Here is a 21,368-nt window from a genome sequence, read left to right on the forward strand (position 1 = left end):
TGAGGTCTAACAGACCTCAGCAAAGAGAAGCTGAAGACATCACCAGATTCCATGTAGCTGGTGGTGGAAGGATTAACCCACCCCTGAAGTGAGATGCCTTTGCCCATAGTAAGGCCTGCAGGTAAGAGATCCCTTGAGATGGGGACTCCAAAGTATCCAAAATAGAGTCAGTTCTATAATTAGAAATTTGAATACTGATTGAATATTTTATCACATTAGAAAATCAATAATTTTTAGATATGATAATGATATTATGGTTATTTATGTTTTTAAAAGGAATTCTTCACTTTCAGAGAAATATGCTGAAATATTTATAAATATGAAACAATACCTGTGAGATTTACTTCAAAAGAATTTGGGAGGATAGAGAAGTAGAGAAAACAGGATTGACAATTTATTGATAATGGTTGAAGCTGAGTGAAAAAGTACATTGTGGTTGATGAAGCTTTTCTACTGCTGTATATCCTTGAAAATTTTCCAAAATGGAATTTAGAAGAAGAAAAAAGAGTAAGCTTAAAATTTTGCTAAAGTACTAATCAGTGTGCCGAGTTACCATAAATTTGATATAAGGAAGGAGAGAAAATAAGAATATATATTATTTGCCTAATTTTGAAGAAAGAAAACAGCTACTAGAGGAATAAAAATAAAAATATTTATTTTTATGCTTTCTCCCCATGAAGACAGAGAATGAGGTGTTGGAGATGAGATGGAAGCAAGACTTTACTGAGGATACCTCATAAGACACTTCTAGCTTTTAAATTATGTAAAGGTTTTATATATTCATAAAATCAATTACAGTTAAAAAGCACCTCCTACACTGAAAGCAAAGTAGAATGAATGAACTGAACTTTACATTAAATTGGTCAAATAACCATATAGAAAAATAATTATTCCAAGTCATTTTGGAAAAAAAAAAAGTAATCTGTCTTTTCATCCCACATGGGATATGGCCTAGTATAAGTAAGCTTTCAACTTCACTTGGTGGGCTTGTTATTAGTAAGAATATTGGTATTACAATTTTGAAACCATTTTCTATTTAAGATACAGCAAATGATAAACTTTGTTCATGTAATTTGAAGGTAAGATTTACTATGTAACAGAAAGGTACAATTATAAAATCAAAGGAGTTCAGAGGAGAAAAAACCTGTATTATTAAATTTGAGTAACAGATATTGCCGTGAGTTCATGATTAAAATATATGCATCTCTGTCTTGGATCTCGGGGGTGGGAGAGTTTCTGAAAGCTTAAGAAAAAGATATTTGGCAGCTCAGGATACAATTCAAGTCTCTTTGGAAACAAAAGACAATTGATCATAACACACTGGACAGAAAAAGGAAAAAGAAAACAGGTTCCAGGGGGCACTGGGTGGCTCAGCTGGTTAAGTATCTGCCTCCGGCTCAGGTCATGATCTCAAGGTCCTGGGATCAAGCCCCATATCAGGCTCCCTCCTCAGAGGGGAGTCTGCTTCGCCCTCTGCTCCTCCCCCTGCTCCTGCTCCTACTCTTGCGCGCGCTCTCTCTCAAATAAATAAATAAAATCTTGAAAAAAAATAAAAGGAAAGAAAACAGTTTCCAGGGGAAGAAGAGGGGTGGGAGGTGGGAGAGGAGGTAGAGAAAAGTACAGAAACATTTTTATGAAACATGAAAAGGGAGAACAAGGCAGGGAGAGACCTTCTGTGTCAGGCTCCAGTGAGAATGGATGCTCCTGAGAAGCCTCTCAAGAGCACCTCAGCAGAGCCATGAGAACAGAATCCTTTCTAGAACCTTGGGATCAACAGATGAGTGCACTGCAAGGAAAGGAAACTGCTTTCTGTTCACTTCCTGTGACTGATTTTATTGTTCCCAGTTACCCCATGATCATTCAATACCCACTGGATTTTAGTATCAAGAGATCAAAAACGATGACTCATAAGAGTGGAGGATGTGTATTAATGCCTACTTTATAACAAACTGGACACTATTTATTATGAAGCTGCAAAATGCTATTACAGGCAGAAATAAAAGTTCTCAAAGAATACAGAGCCTGAAGCAGAGCATGGGTGCGAAGAATTCAAAAGCAGAAACATAAAGCAACGCCCAGCAGACTAGGGAGGACAAGAGATGATGAAGAAGCCGATGCCAACATTTTCACAAGTGGCAGTCAGGAAAACAAACTTAAATTAAATCAAATTAAGTTAAGAATGGACGAAGATATGCTTGAACATAAATATAGAAACAATAACCAAAAGAGAACAGTAACAGATTGTGACACTGTTAAAGACTGTAGAGGAAAAAGTGACCAGAAAACTTTAACAGTCAAAATTTAAAGAAAAGCAGATGGGACAAAGACAATGGTACTTTTCTGGTCTGTGAATCCTGTGAATCCTGAATCCTTTTTTTTTTTTTTTTTTTATGTTTTAAATAAGATTTTATTATGTTATATAGCTACCATCAATGAAACAGTGTGATTTTGGTAGCGAAATAAGCACAGCAGATCAATGGAACAGAATTGATTTTTCATAAACAGACTATAAATATGATAATATATGATAAAGAAGATAATTCAAATCACTAGAGACACACACGATTTACTAAAGATTTAGAGACAACTGGCTATCCGTTAGAACAATAAATTACATTTTCTGTATAACAACATTCACAACAATAGATAGATGAAGATCTATATATAAAGGAAACTAACAATAAAGGTATTACATGTATAAAATCATAGGAGATGAACCAGTAGGAGAACCAGGCTACTGCTCTGGAGACTGGGAATAACAGGGGGCAGGGCTGGCTCAGCCAGAGGAGCATGCAAATCTTGATCTCAGGGTTGTGGGTTTGAGCACCACATGGGGTGTGGAGATTACTAAATAAATAAACTTAAAAACAAAAAGACTGGGATCCCTGGGTGGCGCAGCGGTTTGGCGCCTGCCTTTGGCCCAGGGCGCGATCCTGGAGACCCGGGATCGAATCCCACGTTGGGCTCCCTGCATGGAGCCTGCTTCTCCCTCTGCCTATGTCTCTTCCTCTCTCTCTCTGTGTGTGACTGTCATGAATAAATAAATAAAATCTTTAAAAAAAAAAAAAAAAAAGACTGGGAGTAACAACTGAAAGATGTCAGTCTGGAATGAAGAAGATGCAAGAATATAAAAGGAATAAAGTGCTACACTAGTGATACATCAGTTTCTTGGAGCACACTATGATATAGTATTTAATATAAATATGGGCAAGGGTCATTTTGTTGTAATCGATTTGATTCATAGGGGAGATTCATCTTCCAAAGGATCTCAGTAGCCTTGAGTTTTGGCCACATGCCAAGATTATTCATACACAATACAAATAGTTTAGTGCATTTTTCTGTATTTATTCACGAGAGATGCAGAGAGAGGCAGAGACATAGACAGAGGGAGAAGCAGGCTCCCTGCTGGGAGCCTGATGTGGGACTTGATCCCAGGACCCTGGGATCACACCCTGAGCCAAAAACAGACGCTCAACCACTGAGCCACCCAGGCGTCCCTAGTGCATGTTCTCACAAGAGTCATGTTAATACTTTGCAGAAGTTGGAAGCACCATCACCTAAAGATGAAGGCCATTACAGGACAATTGACATAAAAAATATGGGGGTTCTAGAAATGGATCTAGGTTGTTCTGACTCAAATAGGACAGGCTCACAGCACTGAATGCAGGGAGGTACAGAACTCCAGGTGACAATTTTGACTGAAGATGCTGTGGTGTTCCAAAGGAAACCTAATAAAACCACTAAACTGGTCAGGGAGCTCCAGGAGACCCAAAGCATCTGAGCATCAGGCTTCCTCTCCACATCATCCGTTTCCTAGAACGCTTTACAGAGGTGCATCTGCTGAGCAAGTGAGCAACAATCTTGAAGGTTGCAAAGCCACTCTAGGGGATGTTGTAAACGTATATGGAGTTTAAAACTAATGGGGATTCCCATCCTTTCTCCATTAAAGACAACAATTTTGAATATTTCACAGAAGATTTCGAAGCAACGGAAGAGATTGATTTTTGTTAACTAGAGATATAGTGACATGTAAAACTGATTGGATTTCACAGTATAATTTTTCCATCTTCAAATTAGAAAATGCAGGCAAATAAATATTTTTAAACTGTATTTTTTTTAAAGATTTTATTTATTTATTCATGAGAGAGAGAGAAAGAGGCAGAGACACAGGCAGAGGGAGAAGCAGGCTCCATGCAGGGAGCCTGATGTGGGACTCGATCCTGGGACTCCAGGATCATGCCCTGGGCTGAAGGGAGGTGCTAAACCACTGAGCCACCCAGGAATCCCTAAACTGTATTTTTAATTAAAATATAAAACATTTTATATTAGTGTTCCAAAGATAGGGCATGTATTGAGGAATAAGGCTGAATCTTGGACAAGAAAAAAAATTATACATATAAATATATATATTTATATATAAAATATATGGATATGCATGCACACACACACATGAAAAAAACAAAAAGCAATGACATCCTTGGAACAATTAATGCAATGAATGCCCAAATATTTGTTTCTACATATTATTCCTCATAAGAAGAGCCTGATCTCCTTGAAGATTTACAGATTTCAGGTTTGGGACAGGAAGCATATAAAGTTAGCCTGGGATATCTTATACCAGAGTTAAAGGAGAATTCAATTATCAATAGGGTCATGTCAAAAGTATATACCTTGAAAAGTGCTTATATATTAAATTTGAGAAATTTTGAACCCATAATTATTATAAATAATAATAGATGAAACTAACTGTAGAAAGAAAAACGAGAGAGAAAGTCAGGAAAACCTCATTTACCACCAACGCAGGTGATTACCAAACCAACTCCTTATTCTGAAAATTGGTAGTTAAAGGGAAAAAGTTAAACCTCTACCCTGACTTTTCAGAAGCAAGAAAAACTCTTATAGATGAACGCCAGATAATAAATATAGAAAAATGGTAAAAATAGAAAATCCTCAATCTATAACATACCATAAAATGACTAGTAGAGGAAATGCTTATTAATAGATGCTAAAATCTTTGGGTGAAATTATTTTGGGTGATATTTTGAGTAGGTATCCACCTACCTAACACCCTGCAGATTATTTGCTCATTATTTGTTCAATGCCAATGAAAAAATTCACCTCTGTAATGGAAAGAGCTTACCATCACCACCTTCATCAAGTGATTAAACTAAGAATCATCCAGCCTCCTCCCCTTCAACCTGAGGAATTGAAATATAAAGTTCTCAACATCACCTATAAACTATTCTTGCCCAGAATGTTTATCCAAAATCCAAATTCCTAGTTGCCTGGTGCTGAGAGGAGTTAAATAAGGGATGGCTGCTAAAGAATATGGGGTTTCTTTTTCTTTTCCTTTTTTTTTTTTTTTTTTGGTCTTTTCCTAACTTTATATTCTTTTTTCTTTTCCTTTCAAATACATTTTATTTCGATTTTTTCCACCGTTATTGAAGTATAAATGACAAAATTATCATATATTTAAAATGTACATGATAATTTTATATATATTTGTATACATTGGGAAATGATTACTGCAATCAAGCTAACACACCCATCACCTACCATTGTTATTTTTTTTTTTTGATAAGTACTCTTAGGGTATATTTTCTGAGCAAATTTCAAATTGACAATATAGTTGTATTAACTATAGCGACTGTGCTGTACATTAGATCCTCAGAACTTCATTTTATAATTGAAAGTTTGTACCCTCTGATCAATATTTCACCATTTCCCCCTCCCTTAGCTCCTGGCAACCACTATTCTACTGTCTATGAGTTCACCTTTTTTTGTTATTTATTTTTTAGATTCCACATATTAAGTATACCACACAGTATTTGTCTTTCTCTGTCAGGCTTATTACACTCAGCATAATGGCCTCCAGATTCATACATGTTGTTGCAAATAGAATTTCCTTCCCTTTTTTGGCTAAATAATGTTCCTTTTTTTTTTTTTTTTTTTTTTTTTTTGAGAGAGAGAGAGAGAGAGAATTTTTTTTTAAAAGATTCCATTTATTTATTCATGAGAGACAGAGAGAGAGAGAGAGAGAGAGAGGCGCAGAGACACAGGCAGAGGGAGAAGCAGGCTCCATGCAGTGAGCCCAATGTGGGACTCGATCCCGGGTCTCCAGGATCAGGCCCTGGGCTGAAGGCAGCGCTAAACCGCCGAGACCCCTGGGCTGCCCAATAATGTTCCATTAGATATATTATTTCTTTATCCATTCATCCACAGACATCTCAGTTGTTTCCATAACTTGGCTACTGTGAATAATGCTGCAATGAATGTGGGAGTGCAGCTATTCTTCGAGATGGTGATGTCATTCTGTTTGGATATATACCCCAAAAAGGGATTGCTGAACAATATAGTAGTTCTATTTTTAATTTTCTGAGAAATCTCCATACTGTTTTCCGTAAGGGCTGTACCAATTTGCATTCCCACCAACAGTGCACAGAAGTTCCCTTTTCTCCACATCCTTTCCAACATCTGTTATCTTTTATCATTTAGATAAAAGCTATTCTAACAGGTGTAAGATGATATTCATTGTGCTTTTGGTTTGCATTTCTCTGATGATTAATGATGTTGAGCATCTTTTCATATGCCTATTGGACATTTGTATGTCTTCTTTGGAAAATATCTATTTAGGTCCTTTGCCTATTTTTTAATTGTGTGTCTGTGTGTGGGTGTGTGTGTGTGTTGCTATTGAGTTGTAAGTTCGCTTATATATTTTGGATACAGAGTTATTGGATACATAGTTTGCAAGTATTTTCACCCATTTCATAAGTTGCCTTTTCATTTTGCTGGTTAATTTCCTGTGTTTCCTTTTAGTTTGATGTAGATATCATTTGTTTATTTTTGCTTTTGTTCCCTGTGTTTTTGGTGTCAGAGCCAAAAAAGCATCACCAAAACCAGTGTCAAGGAGCTTTTCCTCTATGCTTTCTTCTAGGAGTTTTACAGTTTCAGGTCTCGTGTGTAAGTCTTTAATCCATTTTGGGTTGTTTTTGTATATGGCATAAGATAAGGGTCCAGTTTCACTCTTTTGCATGTGGATATTTAGTTTTCTCAATGCCACTGTTGAAGAGACTCTCCTTTCTCCACTGAATATTCTTGGCACCTTTGTAGAAAATTAGTTGACTGTATATGTGTGGGTTTACTTCTGAGCTCTCTGTGCTGTCCCATGGAATTTCTTTCTGGGCTGATGAAAATTTTCTGGAGCTGTTTAAACATATTTGCACAACTCTAGAATATACTAAAAATCACTCCTAAGTGATGAATTTTAGGTTATATGAATTCTATTTTTTCTTAATTAAAAAATAATTTTTATTATCATATAATCTACATACAGTAAAATACAAAGATTTTAGTATACAATTTTGTGACTTTTGACACATGTATAGCCATGTAACCTTGACCAGATCAAGAAACAGAAGAGTTTTCCACCCCTCAAAAAAAATCCATGACCCACCCCCACTGCTTTGCAGTCAATCTACCCCATCTCTGCTACAAGCAATCAATGAGATCTGATTTCCATCGCTAAAGTTTAGTTTTGCCTGTTCTTGAATATCATATAAATTGAATTACACATATGTCCCCTTTTATATCTGACTTCTTTCATTCAGCATAATGTTTTTTCTCATCATAGTATTTCTGAGATCCATCTATGTTGTCCCATGTGCCGGCAGTTTGTTTCTTTTTGTGGCTAGCAATTGGTATGTGAATTATATATCAATAAAACTATTTTTTTAAATGCTTTGAGGAAGAGAAATAACTGCTGTCCCAGAGACTTAGAAGCCCATCCTTAAGGGTTTTGGTCACATAAGTACTTTTATCCTTTACTTCTCTTCCATCACCCTGCCTCAATTCCCCAGGATTCCAAAACCCCAGTGAGATAGCTAAATAATGGAAAGGGATAGGCATGATATGAGCAAAGATAAAATAAGCCAACTCTGTACCTCTACTTTACTTTAGGCTTCCTGCCCGAAACAAACCCTAGCAAGAGAGAAGAGAACCCTCAATTTTAAGTTCAGTTTGGAATCTGTACTATTAAATGGAAGTGGACATTTGATTTCTGGACTGTTTTACCTATGAATAGCCAGAAATATTTTAATGCAATCACAGTTTCACTCAGGGAAAGGAAGTCACTCCAAAGAATAAATTTAATGGAGCAATTGGAGATAAATTAATAAATTAATTGAAGGTCAATTATGATTACATCCTCTAGGTTATACTGCTTCAATGTAGCAGCAGTGCAACTGAAAAGTATAACTGACAATTCAGCAGTCATGTAGCCCAAAATACAATAGTGTTTTCCTGGACTTGTTCAGAAACTCTCTTTGGCTCCTCTCAGCTGTGATCCTACTTCCTGGACTAGCTGGAGGCAGTCTTTCTAATTCTGTAATAATAAAACATATGCACAGTATGATCATGATGTATAATAACAAATTTTAACAAATCAAGTGGTCAGATGTTTAACACTACCTTTTGGTTGCTATGAAAATGGTGACATTCAGGATTTCCTCAACTTCAAAAAGGAGACAGTTAAAAAAAAAAAAGTAATGAGGAGCAGCTGAGTGGCTCAGTTGGTTAAGCGTTGACTCTTGATTTCAGCTCAGGTCATGATCTTGGGGTCATGGGATCCAGCCCTGCGTCAGGCTCTGTCTTCAGCAGGGAGTCTGCTTGTCCCTCTCCCTCTGCTCCCCCAATTCTAATTAATTAATTAATTAAAAATAATCACAATAGCATGTGGCAAGTGCTACAGAGAGGGTGAATGGTACTGTGAAAAGAACACCTACCAAATGCAAGGCAGACTTGGGTTCAAATTCTAACTGATCCTAGGAAAGAGGATTTGGGCCATTTCTCAGTCTCTCTGATCAGTTATATCTCCTGTAAGCACAATACCCCTTGTCTAGTTCTGTCCTGTAGAGTGCTGGTTTCTTAGAGGCTGTCGGTCTTAGAAAAAAGTTTTATATTTTTTAAGAGAAGAATGTATTTATTACTCCATTGAACAGTAAAATTAATATATATTTTTCTCATGACTCATCAACCAACACACAGACTGAGCAATATCATATGCTCCCAGCCAACTGATCTGTTTACTCTGACATGATCTTTGTTTCTGCTATTATTTCATGTTTTGTTGACTACTGTGAATTCTTAATGGCTGATGAATGGCAAACAAATTGACAGTGTTAGAGATGCTGCAAGATGCTACAACCAACTTTCACAACAAATGTTAAAATGCACATTTTATGGTAAGTGAGCACCTTCAAACACCTGATGGACATAACTAATGATAAAGTTCAGCAGCCAATAAGGGGTTGGGGAGGAGGTCCTTTGATATACGAAGATCAATTTAAATATCCTTGGAAGGGGCGCCTAGGTGGCTCAGTCAGTTGAGCATCCAACTCTTGATTTCAGCTGAGTTGTGATCTCAGGGTCATGGCATTAAGTCCTCCTTTAGGCTCCATGCTTGGTGGAGTAGGCTTGAGATTCTCTCTCTCTCTCTCTCCCTCCCTCCCTCCCCCAGCTCATGCATGCATGCACACTCTCTCTCTTTCTCTACAATAAAGGAATAAATCTTTTAAAACAATTTTTAAAATAGTCTTGGAGGAGGTAACCATCAATTGTTGTTATAGCAGTCTGCAGAAATTATGCTGGAGATACGTCACAACTTCTGATTTGAAAAGAAGCAAATGGTGATTACTAATATATGATATTGGGGAAAACATTGTTATAGCCCTTTGCTGTACAAAATCCCATATAATACAAATACAGTTATCCTTTCCATATCTAATGGAATCATTCTGTGCTGAGTGGAATTTGTAACAATTCTTACAGTGTGGTGTTTTGTGGATTAAATGAGATGGTCTGTAAAAGTACACAAACTAATGTATAGCACAGAGTAGGTTCTCAACAAAACTCTCCTTTCACTATAATTAAGGGTTTTGCCACAGAGTTATAGCAAAAAAAAAGATAAACAGAGAATAAAGAGATCTAACTCAGTCTAAAGGATCAGATGACACAGGAGATAAATCTTGAAGAATAAATTGTAGGAGTTTACCAAGTGAAGAAGCTGAGTGATTGTATTCAGTGTCAAGAGGGAGTAGCATATGCTAAGGCTGGAGTATGAGAGAGCTGGACACTGCGGCAACTGCAAGTAGATTTGCATGGCTGGACAAACAGTGGTGGAGTAGATGAGACAGGGAAAACCAACTGGGGTCAAATTCTAAGGGACATTGGGCCTTATCCAGAAGGTCTTGAGGGACAATGGAAAAATGGTAAATGGGGATAACCAGCTTCATGTTATACATTGGCTACAACATGGAAGTCATACTACAGGGGAAAACACGGGACATGAGAAGCCTCTTATCCAGAGATGGAAGGAAGGCCTGTATTCAAGATAATATAAGTAGTTTGGGGAAAGAAAAAGATATATACAAAGGATATTAGAAATAGAATCATCATAATTTGGTGACTGACTAGATGTGGTGGGGGTGACAGAGAGGCCAAGAATGCTCTCAGGATTCTGGCTCATTCTACTGACTGTACGGATGCAGCACTCACTGAGAATGCAGGATAAACTATATGCATATGGTTGGAATTCACAGGTTTGAGGCTTGGCAAGATCCTCCAGCACATAAGTCTTATCTGCTCCATATTATCATCTCTGTAATTCCACAATTATCTGTTTGCTTCTCTAATTCTGAAGATATGTGAAGGTCACTGCTATCAATATATTTCCTTGGATATAATTTCTTTTTTTTTTTCTTGGATATAATTTCTGTGTAAATTTCTCTAATTGTTCCAGGCTCTGTGGCAGAAAGGTCATTCACCTATCTGATAGGTACTACCCTCCTTCCCCGTCAACAGAAGATTTGTTAGGAGTAATGATGCATCCAGACAACATGATCAGTCATGACTGAAATAAGCCAGTAGTGCTTCTCATTGCATTTGGCCATATACTTTCCCAGCTTTCCATGAAGCTAGCCATGGCTATATGATTTTTTTTCCTGGCAATTAAAGATTTATTTATTTGAGAAAAAGAGAAAGCTGGGGGGAAGGACAGAGAGAGAGGGAGAAAGAATCCCAAGCAGACTCCACAGTGAGCATGGAGCCCAATGAGGGCTCAATCTTACAACCCTGAGATCAGGACCCCAGCTGAAACCAAGAGTTGGATGCTTAACTGACACATCACATAGACACCCCTCTTGCAATTACATTTAAAGCAAAACTTACTAGGATACTTCAAGGACAGATTTTCCTATTTAGTCATCTCAGGCTGCCATAACAAAATACATAGACTGGGTGGCCTAAACAACAGAAATTTATTTTCTCACAGTTCTAGAGGCTGGAGGTCTGAGATCAAGGTGTTGGCCAATTCTGGTGTCAGCTTCCAGATGGCTTCTTTCCTGCTATATCTTCACAGGGTGACCCCAAAATATATACTGAACAGTATCTTACAAGAAAATCTATAGCACACATTAAAAAAACAGAATTAGGGAGCAATTGTATGTAACATTATTGTTAAATATGGTGCTCAATGTTGTTCAAAACATAATTTGATACACATTTTACAATTATTTTGATGAGCTTTCATGATGCTATAGCATCATTCCAGGAGGTACATCACTTGTAGGAGAAATAAAATGAACCATGTTTTTACAGCATTCTTGCTGTGAATAAATTTCTGGCTTAGGAGGGTTCAGAGGGTCATAAATAGCGTCTGGAGATACAGAAAATACAATTAGTAAAGAATAACAGAATCCAAGGGCAAGAATCCATATGTATGATGGGTAATATGGCTAATTATCTGTGACATTTTTCAGGATTCTATGATTATTTTAGGATTTGTCCATAGTCCATTAATAAAATAATTTTCAGTGTCACAAACAAAATTCTTTGTGCAAAAAGTCTCAAATTGTCCGAATTTAGAAATACTAAACATAAACCAAAAAGTCAGAGGAATCTTGGTGGCCCTCAGAAATGTCAATGGTTACATAGTGACCCATATGACAGACTGCAGAAACTTAGTGTGCATGGAATTATGTCCTTTCCTCCATCTTTGGTCTGTAGGCTGTTTTCCTGTTCAGGACTGTGGGAGTTTTGAAGAAACCTCCTTAAAAGGAACACAAAGACTCTATTCCATTATGCATGATACTGCGAAAAAAGCAGCCCTAGTGGGCGATGTGAGGCCAGTGGTAAATGGTCTCCTGAACTGGGATGGGTCAAGATGCTTAAGCGTCGCCTCTTACAGTGAACCCTAGGCAATAATGAGATTCCTTCTCTGCTTTCCATCCATGTCATAGGAGACTGTGCTAATCTAGCGAATGTTCATTTTCCACAACCAATTTTCCAATAGGATTTATGAAAATAGGGGCACCTGGTGGTTCAGTGGTTGAGCGTCTGCCTTTGGCTCAGGCCATGATCCCGGGATCCTGGGATTGAGTCCCACATAAGATTCTTTACAGGGAGCCTGCTTCTCCCTCTGTCTATGCCTCTGCTTCTCTCTGTGTGTCTCTCATGAATAAATAAATAAAATCTCAAAAAAAAAAGATTTATGAAAACAAAGAGTCCTGCTAAAAGATAGGCATTCTCAGCCTCCCTTACAGCTAGCTACATACAGTTTTGATCGATGACACATAGACATCTATTGGAGATTTCCGAGAAAGTTTTATTTTCCTGACATGAGCATGATTCTTCCTTCTTTTTGCTTCTTTGTCCTGCCTAGAACACAGATATGAAGCTAGACTATGACCATGAAGTTATCCTGAGGTAAAGCTGCTTACTGAAGATGGTGGGATGAGAAGAGGAAGAAAGCCTGGGACATTGATGACTCAGCCCTCAGCTGCTTATACCTAGAGTCTCGGGTAAGGGGGGAAAAATTCCCTCTGTTTTAGAAACCAATATGGTTAACTTCTGTTACCTGCAGCTGAAGGGCATCCTTGATGACATACATGTATAAGTGAAATCAGCCTCTGGCAAAATTGTAAAGAAGACATTGTTCAACGTAGACACCTTTTTACCTCTTACTCTGTGCCTCTCTTCATGCCATTGCTTCTCTTTGGGCTGCCTGTCCTCCAACCATCTCTAACAGCAAGCATTCGTTTATTTGTTAGTATAGCAATTATGTGCCCAGCACTGTGCTATAAAAAGTAGCCACATGCACACACTCGAAATCTGGTCACAGTCAAGTGAGAGAAGTAAGATGTGGAAACAAACCTTCATGATTAAATGTCCTAATTGCTGAAATAGGGAAACCTTAAAGTCTCAGATCACAGAAGACTGGATGGTCAGAGAAGTCTTCCCAGTAGGAATGATGATTGACCTGGGTCTTAAAGAAGCAACTTAGTTTAAAAAAAAAAAATGGATACACACAAAACAACAAAAACAAAAACCTTTTATAAAGCAGTCTTGCACTGGCTACATTAAAAAAAAAAAAAAAAAAAAAAAACTTTTCCTACAGAACCTTATTTGTCCTTGATAACATCAAGCCTTTTCTGCTCTGAAGGTTGTTTAAAATTATGTCTTCCCTCCTTTACAAGACTTAATAACCCTGAAGGCAGAAATGACATCCGACTCAGCCTCGTGGTCTCCCTGGTGCCTGGTACATCTTAGATCCACGACGACTATTACCTGAATGGGCAGCACTGATCTTCCTATGATTTCAGACACCCGTTGCCTTACTGCAGCTTCCCTGAGATCTGGCTTTTTCTGCAGATTAAGCCATCTCTTCACCAGATGTTTGTTAAATTAATAACCTTTGTCAAATTGGGAGAAATGCTTAAAAAAATACAAAGCTTTTTTGTAGCACGTGAGTATTTAGAAAAGTATTACATGTTGGCTGACTTCCCTGTCTCCTGAAGAGAGCTAGACAGGTAGCAGGAAGAGGGCAGACCTAGCTGGGTGGGGGGTGAGGGGGTAGGTGGTAGTCTGCTGGGAACAGTCAAACTGGAGCAGCTGTGCATTCGTTTCCTGGGGCTATCATTAAAAACTACCACAGACTGGGTGCCTTTATACAACGAAAATTTATTTTTTCACAGTTCTGGAGGGCAGACGTCTGAAATCAAGGTCTCAGCAGGGTTAGTTCCTTCTGGAGGCACTGTGGGAACATCTGTTCCATGCCTCCCTTCTAGTTTCTGGGAGCTGCTGGCAATCCTGGGTGTTCCTGTCTTGTATGTGCATCACTCCATCCTCTGCCTCTGTCTTCACATGACCTTCTTCCCTTCTCCTCCCTTTCTCTTCTCCTGCAAGAATACTTCTCATTGGATTTAGGCCCACTCGAATCCAGGATGATCTCTTCTGGAAATGCTTAACTTAGCTATAATTCCAAAGACACATTTTCCAAATAAAATCACATTCACGGGTTCCAAGTCGACATATCTTCTGGGGGGACACCATCCAACCCACTCTACAAGTTCGATTGCTGCTCTCCCTCTTCCAAGGGAAGGGTTGGCAAGACTGGCTGGAAAACAAGGGCATTTCCTCAAAGAGTCATGTTTTAAGTCTCTTAAAGGAGCACAGTCAGAAGGTTCCTAGGATGCAACGAAGGAAAAGAACCATTTTGGAAATGGATGTCTAGCCCTTATCAGATCTCAGCTCTGCAGAAACTCAACCAGGCAAGACTCTTTCCATAGAATAGTTTTCCCCATCTAAGTTCATTTAAAAAGAGTTCAACCCAGAGCTCAACCCCACAGACATATACAGGCTATAGGAAAATTATCTCCTGCCAATCACAAATCATATGCTGTCACGCTTTCATTTTTTAACAGAGGAATTTTCTTTAAATTTTGGAATTTTAACTGAAGAGTTTTATTTAAATCTAAGTCTGTGGACTTACAATCTTGGGTATGTGCTACTATCATCCTGTAACAACATTTCTTTTTAATTTAATTAATTAATTAATTAATTTGAGAGATAAAGAGCAGGAGTGGGGTGGGGGACAGAGAAGAAGCGAACTCCTCGCTGAGCTGGGAGCTTGATATGGGACTCAATCCTAAGACCCTGGGATCATGACTTGAGCCAAACGCAGATCCTCAACCAACTGAGCCACCCAGGCGCCCCTTAAAATTTTACTTATTTATTTGAGAGAGAGAGAACATAAGCGGGGGGGGGGGGGGGGGGGGGGAGATAAAGGAGAGGTAGAAGCAGACTCCCAACTGTGAGGGGAGACCAACCAGGGCTTGATCCCAGGACCCTGAGATCATGACCTGAACTGAAGTCAGAGGCTTAACCGACTGAATCACCCAGATACCCCCTGTAACAACATTTCTAAAATAATCCTAGTTTTCTAGGTGTGTTTTAACTTTAATAGGTCACCTCTGCTTGATGACTTTTTCCTCATTAAAAATGAATTCTGTAACATGAGAACTATGAATACAGAGTTCTTCAGAGAAAGAATGATTTTCCTCAAAGGCTTTTAGTAAAATAGAATTTTCTTACAAGCTTGGCTATAACACATAATACATGCTTAATATAAACCATATTAGACTAAGAATGTGGTCTCTGAGTTTACCACCAAGAGATGAATGTGAATAGCCCTGAAAGCTGTGATTCTCACCATCACTGACCATGACCCAGGTATTCTGTGCTTCCAGTTTGGTCTGCCTATGGTCACATCATCACCTAAGATTGTATCAAGTGACAGAATTATTTTTATAAAGATTAATTGAATAAAAAGCCCTCCACCTTCCTACCAATTCTTTATAAAACTCTCCCACATTTAAGCGAGGGTTTTAGCATCAACACTGAAACCAGTGTTGATTATTCATTTTAATGACATTGTTTAACCTCTCTTCTGCCTAATTTCATTCTTTTTTAACATGTATGCTTAATTCCAAATATTTCTTTGTGGTTTATTACAAAAAGCAGTACCCACTTGACCCCTCCATTTTCTTCCACAGAGGCAACCATTTCCAACTATTTTGGCTTTCTCATTTGGCATTTAACTCCCATCTCTAAATAACATATTTATAATGCTACTTGGTAATTTTTCAGTTTTAGCCACTTTTTAATGAATATCCTCTGTAGAACATGAGAATTAATTCCCTGTCCCCCAAGCAGTTTTCTGTTTCTTTCATCCTTCCTACAGACATAAAACAATTTCAAATAAATACTCAGTATTTACATTATTATAAGTATAAATACTATCTATACCTTAGCTATGATGCTCTCTTTCTTTTCATATAACTTTCATTTTACCTATATTCAATAACCACCTCTTTTTAATTAACCTGGATTTCTACGTGCCTATCACACTCAACTTCTTGGCAGAAGCACATTCTACCATTCATCTTCTTGCTGTGCTCTGCCCTCCTGATCCAATCTGGACTGCTTTATCTCTGGGCCTGCTGCCCAGCCATCATTATAATATCTCCCTTACTCCTCTTCCAGGGGATTTCCCTTCCCTCTCATTTGTGTTGGATCTCCTGAAACTCATCTTTTTCTCTTCCTCAGTTCATTTTCTCCTTTAGGAATAAAACCTTCTCCCCTAGCTTCATCCAGGAGAAGCCAGGGAAAGACTGAGAAACAGAGGCCAATGACAGAGGAGGCCAATCGGTCAAGAATGATGTTATAGAGAGAAGTGTTTTAGTGTTTTTTGAAGGAAAAGATCATCACCTTTGTTAGATGACAGTGAGAGGTATAGTAAGATAAGAACCAGAAATATGTGTTGAAGAAGACAACACAGGCATCCCTGATGACTTGGGCAAAGGCAGTTTTTGTGGATACAGGGCAGGAAACCTGACTGAAGTGAGATGAAAGAAGAAATAAAGAACTATAGGCATAGGCAACTCTTTGGAGACTTTTTCCTGGCAAGGGAAGCAGAGAGATGGGGAGGTATTTCAAGAGGAATGTGTAGTCAAGAGAGGGCTTTCAATCACAAAACGAATGATGGCATGCTAAATGCTTCTAGAACTAACCTGACAGAGCAGGAAGGTGAGATGCAAGAAAGAGGGGGGTGTCCTCAAAGAATCTTATAGCTCTTGGTCTCTGTCCCTCTCTGTTCAATCTTACCTATCTTTCTTTGATGATTTCTTATTTTGTTCGTTGTTCCAAATTAATGATGAGTGGAAATGTAATAGATTTCTTAAAATTTAAGGTTCATTTTTATAAATTCAACACAAGATTTTTTTTTTCTGTCTCTTGTGTGACTCTTCACTGAAAAAAAATTCCCAATCCACTGAGAAGTTATTTATCTTTAGGATAAAGTTCTGACAGCACTTAAGAATTGTTTGAACTTGGGCAAGGTACATAAGCTTTGTGGAACACCTATTTGCCATATCTATGTACTTTGTCTGCCGGTATGAGTTTATTTCAGGATGCCTTCTCAGGCTCCCAACCCTGTTCTATGGTTCACTGCAATTCGATCTCCTGCCAAAGCATTTTTTTCATAATAAACAAAAAAGATCAATTAAGAAATGCTAATTAACAACAGACAATTTAACGTTTGAAAATGTGAGAGAGGAAAAGTTTGAACAAAATACAGGATGTAGGATATTTCAGTGACTTCTATTTAAACATGACTTTACAAAAAGCACAGAGGATGGAATTTTGTTCATGGCAATTTGGGAACATTGCCATAAACAAAAAACTAAAACAAAGACATGAGCTAAGGGATAAATACCTGATTCCCAATCAAACAGTATGCTAACAGATTTTTTTCCCAAATGGTCAATACATCACATCAGTACCAGTAAATTAAAATAAATTTAATTTCCTTATTTGCAAAAGGTGGCTTTAAATAATCTTGACTATCTTCAGACTATTGTGGAGTGTTTAGTTAAACACCTCATTAAGGAAATCAAATACAAAAATGGTTGAGTTCTTCCATGACAATGATGAAAATGACAGAACCAATTAGAGTATCCAAATATCAAAGATTAAACATGAAAAGAATCTTGGGTGCACCTGGCTGGCTCAGTCAGTAGAGCATGTGACTCTTGATCTCAGGATCATGAGTTTGAGCCCCATGTTAAGTGTAGTGATTACTAAAAAATAAACAAATAAACTTTAAAAAAAGAAGTATGAAGTTGCTAAGAAAGAAAGAAAGAAAGAAAGAAAGAAAGAAAGAAAGAAAGAAAGAAGGAAAGAAAAGAATTTTAGAAATAACTTCACCCTAATCTCTTAAATCACGTAGAGGAAAAACGAGTGCCAAGAATTGTGAAGGGTTTAAGATTTTGCCCTGCTTACAAGCATTAAAGCATTAGCCTGCCCAAAGTTTCATAGATGCTGGCAAAGACACAAGACCCCTGTGTCTGAGACAAAGCACTTTAGTATCCAGGGCACAGCAGGCAATATGAACTTCATGTCCAAATTGATTCCCATTGCTTCCCAAGTCTCATCAGGGTGATGTACTCTGGTGGATGCTGCACATGCAGTGGATTTGTGTCATAGCCAAGGAATCTTGAGTTTAGGAATTTCTCAATCTTACAGTGACGATACTAACAAACCTGCCTAATGTTTTCCAGGAAGGAAAAATTATCTTATCACCATGGTCAAGAAGCAAATCTGTCATCTGCCCTGGAGGGGAGACATTAGCTATACAAACATCTGTGCAAACAGAACAAATGCCTTACTCAGAAGATGTGCAGAAGTGTGAGGAGACACATGTTGAACTGTCTTTCAACATTGAGATTTAGGGAGGAGAAAGAGATTATTTAAGATCATTGAGATTTAGGGAGGAGAAAGAGATTATTTAAGATCACCAACTTAAGATATTATTTATATCACAATAAAATATGATAGAAATATATTATTTCATATTTAATAGTAGGTGGACACACCCTAAGGTGACAGCTAATGAGTTTTCCTCTTTTGGAATACAGGAAGGACCTGTGAGTTGGTTTTAACCAAAAAATACATGCCAAAAGCGTTAGGATGTTATCCCATGACTAGGTTAGTCAGCTAGCTATTGTCTGTCTATCTGTATCTCAGGAGACCTGTGGCACACAGATAGATACACAGATGAATCACTAAGATCATATGATCTCTTAGCAGACCAAGACCAAGACCAAGACCAAGACCTGCTGGCCTTGAAGCAAACGGTCCTGTTGTGACTGCTTGCGGAAAGGTTCACATTGCAGGAAATTTGGGTGTCCTCTTGGACCTCCAGCCCGCAACCAATGACAACCCCCAAAGTCACAAAGCCCCAAGGATAGAATTCAGCCAAGAGTTTAATTGAATTTGGAAGCAGATACTTCCCTTTGAGCCCCCAGGCAAGAATGCAGCCTAATCAACATCTTGATTGCAGCCCTATGAATCTCTGAACAGGGGGAAGCTGTGCCCAGACTCCTGACCCAGAGAAACTATAGGCTAATAAATATGTGCTGTTGTAAGCCGGTAAATTTGTAGTAATTTGTTATGCAGCAATAGAAAACTAGTGCAATAGCTCAGCACAGGCCAGAATTTAATCTGTTGAACATCTCTCCTTCAAATTGAGGCTAACGCCACTCATTCCTTAGGTTTTCTAAGTCATTTCTACAAACAAATCTGGGTGGTTGGTTGTTTTTGCTTCATAGTCATCCCATCCAGATTAGAACCAAGGTTAATAAGCTTTCAAGTGATTCCCTATTTCCTTTTGTGAAACCTCATTAATTTTTCCAATCCACAGAGTCTCTTTATGGAACCTATGATTAGTATATCACTACAACATTTAGCATTTGATTGTTCTTGACAATTGTATTTCTTTTCCAACAGGATGTGGGTCCTCTATTCGTCTTACAGATTTTTATGTTTCTCACAGTATTTGCAACAGTGTCAGGCAACAAAGGAGACGCTTGTTAAATGTTGATTGATGAACATGATCTGATTTTTCAGAAGTTCCCACTAACAAGTGATCAGCTTGGATACTCAATATAAAATTTGAATTTACTCATTATAAAATTGCCATATCCCCCAGCTGTCCTGAGTTGTTCTGACTTCTCTCCAAAGACCAGGACTAAAGAAACCTCTAGAAAAAAATCAGATGTCAAAAATCACTCTCTGGGTTAGTTCTGTTTTCGATTCCTATGTGGCATAATTTATCCCTATGTGAGAGGGTACATCCAGTTCAATACTCAATCCTTGTACATAAATTTAAATCAGAATTTCAACATACATGGTTCAAAAAATAATGATAATAATGTAATGGATAATTGGATGGTCATAAAAATGAGAAAAGAAATTACAAAGATACTTCTAAAACTAGACTCGATTGTGAATGAATGAATGAATGAATGAATGAATGAATGAATATGTGTCTAAGCCAGTTACTTCCAATCCCTAAAACTCTGTGTAGTGGCAAGCAGCCAGAATTCTTGGGATGATGTACCATAAAACTTCTGCATCATAAACATAAAGTTTGTTTTACTTCAAACTAAAATATACCTGACAAGATAAAGTAGCAGATACTGTCAGATTTGGCTTTATGCCTTAAGAAAGAACTGATTAGGGACGCCTGAGTAGCTCGGTGGTTGAGCATCTGCCTTCTGCTCAGGTCCTGATCTCAGGGACCCGGTATCGAGTCCCACATCAGGCTCCCTGCATGGAGCCTGCTTCTCCCTCTGCCTGTGTCTCTGCCTCTCTCTCTCTCTCTCTCTCTCTCTCGTGTCTGTCATGAATAAATAAATAAAATCTTTAAAAAGAAAAGAACGAATGAACTGAGTAAGCCAAAAAGATTGGTAGTGATTACTATGACTCTTATATGCTTTTCTACTTTCTATAGTGAGTAGGAGGGGACAAAACCCAAACATTTATAAAAACCTGGTCATTAAAAACAACAACACAACTTTCCTAACCTAAAAATAAGGTGCTATAGGCATATTCTTTTGCCTCTTCCATATTTTAGTAGTCTCTCTCTCTCTTGCTGTCTCTCTCTCTCTGTCTCCCTGTCTCTCTCTCACACACACACACACTTTGAAATTACTGCTTATCTCTTATTTACGTAGAAATGTCAATAATCCTAAAATTATTGAACCAATTATTTGCCATTGTGGCCTTAAATCAGTAACTGTTTACAGCTTCTTTTTGAAAATAACTTGTTAAAACAACTGTTCTAATTCTAAATCATAAAGTTTAAGTGTACAGATAGTGATAATGTTAATGAACTAAGTTTTGTTGTTGTTAACTCAGATTTCTTTGGATGAATCACTTTTCCTTTCCATGAAATTACTTGAATTTCAGTTTCTCAGCTGGCATTGCTGCTGCTTATTTTTCAGTCTATACTAAAAGCAAAGTGTTTTAAAATAGAATTTCAAAACAATATCAAAACAACCGCTTTCCTTACGAAGACATTAGACAATTATTTAGTGCCTTGCTCATATTTGTGCTCAGCATATACTTGGAGAATTAACAATAATAAAAAATACAAAACAAAACAGAGAGTTTATTACAAACAGAACTATCCT

General features: G+C 37.8%; 1 long non-coding RNA gene across 5 annotated transcripts; it reads left to right on the forward strand.

Moving 5' to 3' along the window:
• Positions 1–14: 14 nt before the first annotated feature.
• Positions 15–20,020, forward strand: LOC102155445. 5 transcript variants are annotated; one of them, XR_005383260.1, is made up of 4 exons: positions 15–121; positions 9,175–9,239; positions 12,716–12,854; positions 19,681–20,020. It is a non-coding gene; the product is annotated as an uncharacterized LOC102155445 (long non-coding RNA). The 5 variants fall into 5 exon arrangements; XR_005383263.1 differs by lacking the exon at positions 19,681–20,020 and adding an exon at positions 18,453–19,593; XR_005383264.1 differs by lacking the exon at positions 19,681–20,020 and adding an exon at positions 14,491–14,604.
• The last annotated feature ends 1,348 nt before the right edge of the window (positions 20,021–21,368 follow it).

Source organism: Canis lupus, chromosome 33 (assembly GCF_011100685.1).
Source record: "Canis lupus familiaris isolate Mischka breed German Shepherd chromosome 33, alternate assembly UU_Cfam_GSD_1.0, whole genome shotgun sequence".
NCBI classification, from domain to species: domain Eukaryota; kingdom Metazoa; phylum Chordata; class Mammalia; order Carnivora; family Canidae; genus Canis; species Canis lupus.